Source organism: Hyla sarda, chromosome 1, assembly GCF_029499605.1.
Source record: "Hyla sarda isolate aHylSar1 chromosome 1, aHylSar1.hap1, whole genome shotgun sequence".
Classification (NCBI taxonomy): domain Eukaryota; kingdom Metazoa; phylum Chordata; class Amphibia; order Anura; family Hylidae; genus Hyla; species Hyla sarda.
In genome coordinates this window covers 177417107-177429365 of record NC_079189.1, presented here as the reverse complement: position 1 = coordinate 177429365, position 12259 = coordinate 177417107, and positions in this window count along the sequence as shown.

The following is a 12259-nucleotide window of genomic DNA, read 5'->3' as shown; positions in this document are numbered from 1 at the left end:
TTGTCCTTCCTCTCAGTGGGTGTAAAAAAAAAAAAAAAAAAGGCCCCCATTTTTTTCCGGTAGTAAGGGTCCAATAAGGTGAAGAGCCAGAAGTCATCCCGCTGCCGAATGGTGACAATTCGGCAGTCACTTCGCAAGCAAGTGAGCATGCATTGTGCAGGTGACACGGAGGGACTCCCTTCCTCCATCTCCACTGCATACTGCCACAATGTGTGTCTCGGTCCTCTGTCTCGCCTTCCTCATAACCCTCTAGCTCCTCTGGCTGCTCCTGCTCCTCCTATTCTCTTAGATTACTAGAAAAAACACCCATCTCGCGAAACCTAAACTGCGCTCCAATGTGCCCCTTCCCCTCCTCCTCCTCCAGTTCAGCCCCCACAGTGCTCATGTGGTCGTGAGATGTAGGCGCCACATCTCCAGTGCCCTGACCAGCCATTGCTTCCTACACGTGTTGTAAAAAAATGAAGCACTGGAGTGAAGTTGTTCATCCCTTAATCCAGGCGACTGAATAATAAGGTGACTTCCTCCAAGGGCCTGAGCAAACGGCAAGTGCCAATTATGAGCTGCCACTGGTTTACATTGAAGTTACACAGGGGAGTCCCCCTATGCGCTTGGATCATCAAGAAATCTGTGATGGGTTTTCTCTGTTCGTATAGTCGGTCAAACATGTGGAGGGTGGAATACTAACGTGTGGAAAAGTCGCAAATCAGGTGTATGAGTGGCTAAAGTGCATGCAAAGTTTTCATCCCATTGTTAGGATGTTTTGTAGATGGGGAAACACTTCAGGAATCGCTTGACAACCAGATTAAACACGTGTGCCATGCAGGGCGCATGCCTCAGGTTTACTTGTCGCAGCGCAGACAAGATGTTCTTCACGTTGTCGGTCACCAAGGTTCCCATTGCCAGATTTTGTGGAGTAAGCCATGATTTGATTTCTTGATGAATTACTTTTAGCAGTTCATCCCGTGTGACTCCGTTCGCCAAGGCAAACCATGTTAAGAAAAGCGTGACACCGCCGTGCCCTGCACACGTTGTATGCTGGAGGGGCACTGAGACTTGTCCATGCAGTGGAGGCCGAGGACACGGTGGAGGATGAGGAGGCGGAGTCGGAAACTGTCACAGGACCATCGGCCTGAGAGTGTGGAGGCGGAAGCAGCGTGACCTGTCCAAGTTGCTGTTGTACCTATAGATGGAGAGAAAAAAAAAAGGAGAGAGGACAGCACCTCGTTTGTTATTCTAATCACCAGGGTCCCAGTCGGGACTGAAGAAGCAAAGTCTCTTTAAATTTGTCGCTCACCAGATGAAAGATAGAATAGGCATATCACCCCTTTGAGGTACTGGCTGTAGAAGAGGGGCAAACTGCAAGGCCCAAGGTCCAAATGAGAGAGGATCAGATCTTCTCCCATACAAGTAAGAAGAGGAGTGGAAAAAAGCGGAACCTTTGCGTAGGCGCTGATCACAGAGCCCAAACAATTCAAACACAAATGTGTCAGGCAAAAGTGCCAAGAGGCACTATATTTATTAACAAGCTTCCAATGACGCGTTTTGGAGGGTATATCATCCTTCCTCAGATTGGTATACCAATCTGAGGAAGGAGGATATACCCTCCGAAACACGTCATTGGAAGTTGTTAATAAATTTAGTGCCTCTTGGCACTTTTGCCCGACACATTTGTGCTTGAATTGTTTGGGCTCTGCGATCAGCGCCTATACAAAGGTTCCGCTTTTTTCCACTCCTCTTCCAAGTTGCTGTTGTGGCTGTGCAGGAACCACATTCACCCAGTGGGCCTTAAAGGACATGTATTGTCCATGAATGTAGTTACAGCTCCACCAATCGGCGCTGCCGTGCACTTTGGTGCACATCGACAGGCTCAAGGACTGGCCCACCTTCTGTTCCACAAAATTGTGAAGGGCTGGTACTGCCTTCTTCGCAAAGAAATGACGGCTTGGGACTCTTCACCTCGGCACAAGCCATCAGTTCTCTGAAAGGTGCAGAGTAGTACAGAGTAGGAGGAGCAGGAGCATCTGGAGAGACAGAAGATGGTTCTGATACACAGCTCCCTTCGGCTGAGGTGGTGGAGCCCTGGTTGGCTGAAACAGGGAGCGGCGTGCCACTGGGCGATGGAGCCATGGTTCTCCCAGGCCGCTTTATGGTGACGCTGCAAATGTTGACACTGAGACCCTGGCCACGCTTCACCTTCTGCCGACTTCTCTTGCATGTGGCCAGGTTAACATCCTCCAGATGCTTGATGGAAAACTGCCACACCGCCGAGTAGCTAATTTTTCCAACAGTACTCACTGATTGACTGCTACTGCCGCCGACTCCAGGAATCTCTGTTCCACTACCTCCCAGAAAGGTATGCTGCAGCAAAGCAAGTGGTCTACCCTGGGCATGTTTGGCTCCAGACTTTTCACTTCTGCCACCATGCTGACTGCCAACCATGCTACCACCTTGCTGGCTCAGCTGCTGCCTCACAGGCAACCTGCAACCCTTTTCTCCTGATGATGATGAAGCCCCTTCAGCACCTGGCTCCAAAGTGCGATCGGTTTCATAATCATCGACTTGTGTCTGCATGTCACTGATGTTCTCCTCAGGTTCCTCAACAGTGTTTGCTTCAGGAGCCTGAACGCTTGCAACACCACCTCATAACTCATAACTACTTGCCCGCCGAGTGGAGGAAGCGGCAGATGTCTCCTCCACTTCTTGGCTGGGCAGTAGCTGCTGACTGTCCTCTTGTAGATAGTCCTCACTAAATAGTGGAGCTGAACCCACAGCATAAGATACTTCTGTGGGGGAGGGAACAGCATAGGATAGAGGCAGTGGGAGGACAGGGACTTCTCCCGCGCCATACCAACTGAGGGTTGTGTCTGAGGAACCCACCGACTGTTGACTGGGGGTGTCAGATGTCAATTGTGAAGAAGTGGATGACCATGTTAACCATTCGATGACTGCAGATGGGTTGCTGGTCGAGACATGACCATTAGCTGATACTGGGAGCTCAAGCCTGTCGCTACCACTCCTGCTGCCACTCGCCCCCAGTCTGCTCCAACCTCTGCCTGATTAATTTAGGCCTCTGCCACTCCTCTGTGCATGTCCTGGCACTTCTCTGCCTGACATACTTGGTGGGGAGTACATATGAGGGGAGTACGATACGCTCCACTTCTATGCTCCACATATGTATTTTAGATGCCTAGACTGCACTAAATGGAGTTCAATGAAGCGATTAACACAATTGAATTGCTGCGATATTTGCATTCCTTGCAAATCAAATTTTTCCTGAAATCTGTAACTAATTCGGATTCGTCAGATTCAATTCGCTCATCTTTAGTACAGATCTTCATACATGCTGCACATACCCATCATACAGTTATTGCCCCCCTATAGTACAGATCTTATACATGCTGCACACACACACGTCATATTGTTATTGCCCCCTATAATACAGATCTTATACATGCTGCACACATGGCTCTGGACACGTGATGGTACAGACCCCGCAGTCTGGTGCAGTCAGCCTGTACATACGGCTCATAGTGTGCTCGTAATCACCTGCACGTCTCCCGGGAAATAGACCACATGATGCTGGCTCTTAGCTCCGATCAGGGGCAGACTGACCAGCACTTTGGAGTCTGAACAGGGAGTGCGGATCCAGCATGGCGCTCACCCCCGAACACATGCTGATCACTCCAGCCACTATGCAAAACAGCAGATGGTGAGTGGAGCACAAGGCTGTACGTAAAGTGCGCATGAGGCTGTGGTTACTGAGGAACGAGCAGGCCACGTCCTAGTAAGCTATAGGACCTTTAGTATGTCATGATCATGTGACCAGAAGGGAGGTCATAATGCTAGGCTACAGAATAACTTTCACATTACATCATGATGGGATCCTACCAGCGGCGATCTAAAGGGCCATGCCCTCCCAAATTTTGGGCGGAAAATTCAATCAGCCGAAAATGCCATCAGCCATTATTTCGGTGCATCACTAGTTTCAACATACAATGGTCATCCTGGAACCAATTAATATTGTAACTTGAGGGACCATTGTAGTTACCTGTAACTTTATGGGTAAATGCTCACAGGGTGGAATTACTGCAGACAATTTCACACTAATTCTGACCACATTCTTCACGGAAATCTTTGCAAAAAAAGAAAAAGATTGCTGAGCATCTAAAGTGAAAAATAAATTAAAAATAAAATACTGTGCTCCCATAATTATGCTTACCTGTTCCCCCTTCTATCTCAGCAATGACATGTTGTCATGTGTCGGCTGCAGCCTGAAGTACAGTTATGTACACTGTACAGTATGTATTTATGTTAAAGGAGTAGTCTACTGCAGACTATTCCCACTCCGTCTTGCCTAGGATGAAAAAAATAGAAAACTTATAGATAGAAAACAAACTTTTACTCACCTTCCTGTGTTCCCAGGAGCGCCGCTACAGATGAATAGAAGCCCCAGATAAAGGATAGTCTTTAAAATTGTGGATTTAACAGAAAAACCTGAAAGGACATACCATCAATAATATCAGGTATATAATATCGGTAGATTCACACTTGCTATATTACTTAAAGGGGTTCTCTGGTGGAAAACCATTTTTTCATATCAACTGGCTCCAGAAGTTTAAGCAGATTTGTAAATTACTTTATTAAAAATCTTAATCCTTCCAGTACTTATCAGCTGCTATTTGCTCCAGAGGAAGTTGTTAGTTATTTTCTGTCTGACCACAGTGCTCTCTGCTGCTACCTCTGTCCATGTCAAGAACTGTTCAGTGTAGGAGCAAATCCCCATAGCAAACCTCTCCTGCTCTGGGCAGTTCCTGACATGGACTGAGGTGTCAGCAGAGAGCACTGTGGTCAGACTGAAAAAAACAACTCAACTTCCTGTGGAGCATACAGCAGCTGATAAGTACTGGAAGGATTAAGATTTTTTTAATAGAAATAATTTACAAATCAAATCTAGAGCCGGTTAATTTGATAAAAAATTGTTTTCCAATGGAGTACGCCTTTAACTTGTTATTGTTGGTCAGAATGTAGCAGGGAATACCAAACCCACAATGGTCCTTACCATATCTGCACAATTGTTCTTATAGCACACAGGTCTCATTATATAGATACTGAACAAAAGTATATGTGGTGACCCAGTACAGGATGCTGTCCCTTCCGGTAAACAGTGCCTCAGGCACTTCCAGTGTCACTGTTCTGGGCCCACTACTCTAGGGTAAATTGTATTTTGTTTTGCTGCCATTTTGTGTTATGCACGTTTATCAGTGTTACTTTAACCTTAAGGGAAGTCATGCAGAGTAAACCAGGTGATCCTGATGCATCAATGGGATTCCTCCATCTTAATCCTTATGTAGTGTAAGGGGGGAGGAGCTGTTCAGTCTAGTTCCAGCTAGTGTGAGCTGAGGTGTGAAGAAGTGTATAATAATCTGAGGAGGCCGGAGGTGAAGTCTAAAATCTACAGCCATGCAATTTCCAAGAACCCCATCGCCCAGGTACAGTAAGCAAAGGCTGGTGATAAGCTCGAAGCTTCAGGGGAATATTCCTTCGTCAGTCTAAAGTCAATGTTGTCACAAGAATAAAGCTAAAGTATAAAATCTGCAGCAACCAAAATACAGTCAAGTAAAAGAAACTACAAGTCCCAGCAAGGCAACAGGCTCCCAAGGGCTACTCTGCATCTACACTGTACTGATCTTACCAACATTCCTGCCTCAGTAAAAGATTTCCATAATCATGCATCTGTGGTCATTATTTTCCTCAACACTTGGACCAGGAGAATAGTCTAAACCTTGGAACATGGTGGTTTCCATTCCCCTGGCATCACAAACTATGCATTACATCATTTATACCGTAGACACCTCATATATCTCCTATAATACCAGTTTTTAGCAATAAACTTACATATCATGTTTAATATATTCTTCGTAAAATGGGAAAGTATTTTTTAAGATATTTACTATTATATTGCATTTCTCAGTCACTATAATCATTTACAAAAATAATGGAATTTATTTTTTATGGGTGGTATGGGACTTCTAAAAAGCAGCTAACCTAGATAAAGTATAGTTATTCCTGTTACATTATGCACTCCGGCCGAACCGGTTATCTGCTGCTGCCAGCGGGGCTGGGATTTGCATCACGGGACGCATCCACATGCGAATCCCAGCCCATCACTCACCTGGTGCTTCTCACCTGCTGAGAGGAATTACTTCATTGGAGATTGTAAACTCCTTGCTATCAAGCTAGCCTTGGAGGAATGGCGACATTTATTGGAGGGTTCTTATCATCCAGTCACCATCTACTCCAACCATAAGAAACTACTATACCTTTAGTCTGCTCAGCGTTTAAACCCCCGCTAGGCAAGGTGGTCACTGTTCTTTTCTAGGTTCAACTTCTTCATCCACTTCTGTCCGGCACATAAGAACATCAGGGCAGATGCTCTCTCCAGGTCCTCTGACGTCATTGGTTTGGACTCCACGCCTAGGCATATTATTCCTCCTGACCGTTTGATTCCTGCTGAAATTCAGCAAGTTCCTCTGGGAAAATGTGTGCCCGCCAGATTAAGATGCAAGGTACTGAAATGGGGTAATTCTTCCTTGACAGCAGGTCATCCTGGTATACGCAAGCCTCTACTTTTAATCTCCAGGCACTATTGGTGGCTGTTACGCCGAGCGCTCCGGGTCCCCGCTCCTCCCCGGAGCGCTCGCAACATCCTCGCTACGGCAGCGCCCCGGTCAGATCCACTGACCGGGTGCGCTGCGATACCGCCTCCAGCCGGGATGCGATTCGCGATGCGGGTGGCGCCCGCTCGCGATGCGCACCCCGGCTTCCGTACCTGACTCGCTCTCCCTCGGTCCTGTCCCGGCGCGCGCGGCCCCGCTCCCTAGGGCGCGCGCGCGCCGGGTCTCTGCGATTTAAAGGGCCACTGCGCCACTTCACCTGTGCACTCCCTATGTATACCTCACTTCCCCTGCACTCCCTCGCCGGATCTTTTTGCCCTTGTGCCTAGTGAAAGCGTTCCCTTGTGTGTTCCTAGCCTGTGTTCCAGACCTCCTGCCGTTGCCCCTGACTACGATCCTTGCTGCTTGCCCCGACCTTCTGCTACGTCCGACCTTGCTTTTGTCTACTCCCTTGTACCGCGCCTATCTTCAGCAGTCAGAGAGGTTGAGCCGTTGCTAGTGGATACGACCTGGTTACTACCGCCGCAGCAAGACCATCCCGCTTTGCGGCGGGCTCTGGTGAACACCAGTAGTAACTTAGAACCGGTCCACTAGCACGGTCCACGCCAATCCCTCTCTGGCACAGAGGATCCACCTCCTGCCAGCCGGCATCGTGATTGTAGATCCGGCCATGGATCCCGCTGAAGTTCCTCTGCCAGTTGTCGCCGACCTCACCACGGTGGTCGCCCAGCAGTCACAACAGATAGCGCAACAAGGCCATCAGCTGTCTCAACTGACCGAGATGCTACAGCAGCTACTACCACAGCTTCAGCAATCATCTCCTCCGCCAGCTCCTGCACCTCCTCCGCAGCGAGTGGCCGCTTCCAGCCTACAACTACCCTTGCCGGATAAATTTGATGGGGACTCTAAGTTTTGCCGTGGCTTTCTTTCACAATGTTCCCTGCACTTGGAGATGATGTCGGACCAGTTTCCTACTGAAAGGTCTAAGGTGGCTTTCGTAGTCAGCCTTCTGTCTGGAAAAGCTCTGTCATGGGCCACACCGCTCTGGGACCGCAATGACCCCGTCACTGCCTCCGTACACTCCTTCTTCTCGGAAATTCGAAGTGTCTTTGAGGAACCTGCCCGAGCCTCTTCTGCTGAGACTGCCCTGCTGAACCTGGTCCAGGGTAATTCTTCCGTTGGCGAGTACGCCATACAATTCCGTACTCTTGCTTCCGAATTATCCTGGAATGATGAGGCCCTCTGCGCGACCTTTAAAAAAGGCCTATCCAGTAACATTAAAGATGTTCTGGCCGCACGAGAAATTCCTGCTAACCTACATGAACTCATTCATCTAGCCACTCGCATTGACATGCGTTTTTCCGAAAGGCGTCAGGAGCTCCGCCAGGATATGGACTTTGTTCGCACGAGGCGTTTTTTCTCCCCGGCTCCTCTCTCCTCTGGTCCTCTGCAATCCGTTCCTGTGTCTCCCGCCGTGGAGGCTATGCAAGTTGACCGGTCTCGCCTGACACCTCAAGAGAGGACACGACGCCGCATGGAGAATCTCTGCCTGTACTGTGCCGGTACCGAACACTTCCTGAAGGATTGTCCTATCCGTCCTCCCCGCCTGGAAAGTCGTACGCTGACTCCGCACAAAGGTGAAACAGTCCTTGATGTCAACTCTGCTTCTCCACGTCTTACTGTGCCTGTGCGGATATCTGCCTCTACCTTCTTCTTCTCCACTAAGGCCTTCTTGGATTCCGGATCTGCAGGAAACTTTATTTTGGCCTCTCTCATCAACAGGTTCAACATCCCAGTGACCAGTCTCGCCAGACCCCTCTACATCAATTGCGTTAACAATGAAAGATTGGACTGTGCCGTGCGTTACCGCACGGAACCCCTCCTAATGTGCATCGGACCTCATCACGAAAAAATTGAGTTTTTGGTCCTCCCCAATTGCACTTCCGAAATTCTCCTTGGACTACCATGGCTTCAACGCCATTCCCCTACCCTTGATTGGTCCACAGGGGAGATCAAGAGCTGGGGTACCTCTTGTTTCAAGGACTGCCTTAAACCGGTTCCCAGTACTCCCTGCCGTGACCCTGTGGTTCCCCCTGTAACCGGTCTCCCTAAGGCTTATATGGACTATGCTGACGTATTTTGCAAGTAACAAGCTGAGACTCTACCTCCTCACAGGCCTTATGACTGTCCTATTGACCTCCTCCCGGGCACTACTCCACCCCGGGGCAGAATTTATCCTCTGTCCGCCCCAGAGACTCTTGCTATGTCTGAGTACATCCAAGAAAATTTAAAAAAGGGGTTTATCCGCAAATCCTCCTCTCCTGCCGGAGCTGGATTTTTCTTTGTGTCCAAAAAAGATGGCTCCCTACGTCCTTGCATTGACTACCGCGGACTTAATAAAATCACGGTAAAAAACCGCTACCCTCTACCTCTTATCTCTGAACTCTTTGATCGCCTCCAAGGTGCCCACATCTTTACCAAACTGGACTTAAGAGGTGCTTATAATCTCATCCGCATCAGGGAGGGGGACGAATGGAAAACGGCATTTAACACTAGAGATGGACACTTTGAGTATCTGGTCATGCCCTTTGGCCTGTGCAACGCCCCTGCCGTCTTCCAAGACTTTGTTAATGAAATTTTTCGTGATCTCTTATATTCCTGTGTTGTTGTGTATCTGGACGATATTCTGATTTTTTCTGCCAACCTAGAAGAACACCGCCAGCATGTCCGCATGGTTCTTCAGAGACTTCGAGACAATCAACTTTATGCCAAAATGGAGAAATGTCTGTTTGAATGTCAATCTCTTCCTTTCCTAGGATACTTGGTCTCTGGCCAGGGACTACAAATGGACCCAGACAAACTCTCTGCCGTCTTAGATTGGCCACGCCCCTCCGGACTCCGTGCTATCCAACGTTTTTTGGGGTTCGCCAATTATTACAGACAATTTATTCCACATTTTTCCACCATTGTGGCTCCTATCGTGGCTTTAACCAAGAAGAACGCCAATCCTAAGTCATGGCCTCCTCAAGCGGAAGACGCCTTTAAACAGCTCAAGTCTGCCTTTTCTTCTGCTCCCGTGCTCTCCAGACCTGACCCATCTAAACCCTTCCTATTGGAGGTTGATGCCTCCTCAGTGGGAGCTGGAGCGGTTCTTCTACAAAAAAATTCTTCTGGGCATGCTGTTACTTGTGGTTTTTTTTCTAGGACCTTCTCTCCGGCGGAGAGGAACTACTCCATCGGGGATCGAGAGCTACTGGCCATTAAATTAGCACTTGAGGAATGGAGGCATCTGCTGGAGGGATCAAAATTTCCAGTTATTATTTACACCGATCACAAGAATCTCTCCTATCTCCAGTCTGCCCAACGGCTGAACCCTCGCCAGGCCAGGTGGTCTCTGTTCTTTGCCCGGTTTAATTTTGAAATTCACTTTCGCCCTGCCGATAAGAACATTAGGGCCGATGCTCTCTCTCGTTCCTCGGATGCCTCGGAAGTAGAGCTCTCTCCGCAACACATCATTCCTCCTGACTGCCTGATCTCCACTTCTCCAGCCTCCATCAGGCAAACTCCTCCAGGGAAGACCTTCGTTTCTCCACGCCAACGCCTCGGAATCCTCAAATGGGGTCACTCCTCCCATCTCGCAGGCCATGCAGGCATCAAGAAATCCTTGCAACTCATCTCTCGTTTCTATTGGTGGCCGACTCTGGAAACGGATGTTGTTGATTTTGTGCGGGCCTGCACTGTCTGTGCCCGGGATAAGACTCCTCGCCAGAAGCCTGCTGGTCTCCTTCATCCTCTGCCTGTCCCTGAACAGCCTTGGTCTCTGATTGGTATGGACTTTATTACAGACTTACCCCCATCCCGTGGCAACACTGTTGCAGGCTCTAAGAAGAGGGGGAGACCCAAGGGGGGGGGGTACTGTTACGCCGAGCGCTCCGGGTCCCCGCTCCTCCCCGGAGCGCTCGCAACATCCTCGCTACGGCAGCGCCCCGGTCAGATCCACTGACCGGGTGCGCTGCGATACCGCCTCCATCCGGGATGCGATTCGCGATGCGGGTGGCGCCCGCTCGCGATGCGCACCCCGGCTTCCGTACCTGACTCGCTCTCCCTCGGTCCTGTCCCGGCGCGCGCGGCCCCGCTCCCTAGGGCGCGCGCGCGCCGGGTCTCTGCGATTTAAAGGGCCACTGCGCCACTGATTGGCGCAGTGGTTCCAATTAGTGTCTTCACCTGTGCACTCCCTATGTATACCTCACTTCCCCTGCACTCCCTCGCCGGATCTTTTTGCCCTTGTGCCTAGTGAAAGCGTTTCCTTGTGTGTTCCTAGCCTGTGTTCCAGACCTCCTGCCGTTGCCCCTGACTACGATCCTTGCTGCCTGCCCCGATCTTCTGCTACGTCCGACCTTGCTTTTGTCTACTCCCTTGTACCGCGCCTATCTTCAGCAGTCAGAGAGGTTGAGCCGTTGCTAGTGGATACGACCTGGTTACTACCGCCGCAGCAAGACCATCCCGCTTTGCGGCGGGCTCTGGTGAACACCAGTAGTAACTTAGAACCAGTCCACTAGCACGGTCCACGCCAATCCCTCTCTGGCACAGAGGATCCACCTCCTGCCAGCCGGCATCGTGACAGTGGCCCTATCTTGAACGTGATGTTTCTGATTTTGTTTATTCCTGTGAAACTTGTGCCAGTGACAAAATTCCTCGACAGAGGCCTGCAGGGCTCTTACAGCCTTTACCCATTCCGGACTGACAGATGTGAGTCAACGCGTCATATTGTGTTTGCACCGTGTTTTTCAATAAACACATTTCACTTGGCAGAAGATTACAGAGAGTGCCGGAATTGCTCTTTCTACTATTGCCATTTATTCCACGTGCACCACCAAGGGACTCGAGTGCCGACTCTTATTCATTTATTTTACCCATTCCGGAGACTCCCTGGTTCCATATCGCCATGGATTTCATCACCGATTTGCCACAATCTCATAATAACACTGTCATTTGGGTCGTTGTAGATCGGTTTTCCAAGATGGCTCATTTTATTCCTCTACCAGGTCTTCCTTCAGCCCCGCAGCTGGCGAAGTACTTCTTGTTACATGTCTTTCATTTACATGGTCTTCCTCAGCATATCGTTTCGGATCGTGGTGTACAGTTTGTCTCTAAGTTCTGACAATCCCTTTGTAACCATCTGGACATCAATCTGGACTTCTCCTCGGCCTACCACCCTCAGTGCAACGGTCCGGTGGAGAGGGTTAATCAAATTCTTGAGACTTATCTTCGGCATTTTGTTTCAGGTCGCCAAGACGATTGGGCCGACCGTCTTCCCTGGGCTGAATTCTCATATAATCATAAGGATTCTGAGTCCACGAGGTCGTCTCCCTTTTTTGTTGTCTACGGACTCCATCTCCATTCTCCTCTTCCTCTCCCAGTTTCCTCCGGTGTGCCTGCTGTTGATGAGTAGTGTTGGGCGCGAATATTCGCATTTCAAATTTTTATTGTGAATATCGCAAATTTGCGAATTCGCGAATATTGCGCATATATTGGCTATAAATTCGAAATTGCGAATATTTGTTTTTTCCGCATATGTGCATATG